Source organism: Chrysochloris asiatica, unplaced genomic scaffold (assembly GCF_000296735.1).
Source record: "Chrysochloris asiatica unplaced genomic scaffold, ChrAsi1.0 scaffold00250, whole genome shotgun sequence".
In the NCBI taxonomy this organism is placed as follows: domain Eukaryota; kingdom Metazoa; phylum Chordata; class Mammalia; order Afrosoricida; family Chrysochloridae; genus Chrysochloris; species Chrysochloris asiatica.
Genome location: NW_006408768.1, coordinates 997337 through 998853, shown reverse-complemented (window position 1 = coordinate 998853; position 1517 = coordinate 997337).

Here is a 1517-nt window from a genome sequence, read left to right as displayed (position 1 = left end):
TAACAAAAGGAGGGGAGTGGCTGATTTTACAGTCCAGGAGCAGAGATCCCTGGAACTATCAAGGGAGAAAAGCTAAGTGCAAGACCCTGTCCAGGGAGGCAGTGACACTAGGGATGGAGGCAGAGAGGATGATGTGGACAGAAGGAGCAGCTGGGGACTCTGGACTCAGGGAGGGAGAGGGGCTGTGTGCTGGAAGCCGGGGGCAGGCGTGTGGGGTGTACCCTTTGGTTGTTTGATGATACATGCAAGGGACTGTGATCATTGCAATGAAACAAAATACGATAGGATGAGTGTAAAGATAATGTTCACCCATGTAAACTAACATATAATTCATAATAAAAACTTTAAAAAAATAAACTGTCCCTTAGATATGAGAGCAAAATTAGAGCATTTTCCAGATAAACAGAAATTAAAGAAATCTGTAGTAACCAGGCCAATTTTACATAAATTACCAAAAGAGAGTCCTTTGGACTGAGAATCAACACTAGAAGACAACAATCTGAGATTGACATATATGGTAACATCATCAGTATTCAATCAATATATATAGAAGTATCACAAGTAAAATAAACCTCTAAGACTGAAAATAAGGAAGCAGAGATATTAATTTATAATGAAGACAACAACAAAGCAAAAAGAGGGAAAAGTATAATTACAGAACTTACAGATAGTGAGGAAGTCAGATAAATTTCAAGGCAAAAAACAGACTGTCATAAACTGGGGAAGAACTTAATAAATTATAAGGTAACCACAAAGAAAATTAATATGCCTTCACATCAAATCAAGGAAAGAGAAAACCATAAAGATTTAGTAAACCTTAAAACAACAGCAATAAAGAAATTTACAAGACACAGGAACAAAATGAACCAGCACTAAATGAAGAAAATTATGTGACACAAAGCAAACAGCAGCACTGCAGCAAAATAAAAGCAATAAATTCATACCTATCGACAATTATACTGTATGTCAATATATCAGTCAAGAGAGAGTATCAAAATTGATAAAACAGGATCCATCAAGTCAATGTGCTGTTACAAGATTCACACCTTGCACACAGACAAAAATAGATTAAAAATCAAAGAACAGAAAAAAAGCATATAAACCTAGTAGCAATCACCACTTGTCTTGTCACTTTGTGGTACCATGGTGGTTTGCATATTGCTGATTCTGGAAGTTATGCGATGGGTTTTTTAAATACCAGCAGGATCACCCATGGTGGACGGGTTTCATTTGAGCTTCCAGATGAAGACAAACTAGGAAGATGGAGAGACAGACTACTTCTGAACATTTAGTCATTATAAACTTAATAAACAGCCATAGTACACTGTCAGCACCAGAATATTGAATACTGAAACATAAGAAAGAGCACCAAAATATCGTCAGATATAGTGTTGGACGATGAAGCCCTCAGGTTGGAAGGGACTCAAAATACAACTGGGGAAGAGCTGCCTCCTCAAAGTAGAGTTGATGGTGATTACGCAAATGGAGTAAAACCTTCGGGACCTTGATGTGCCAAT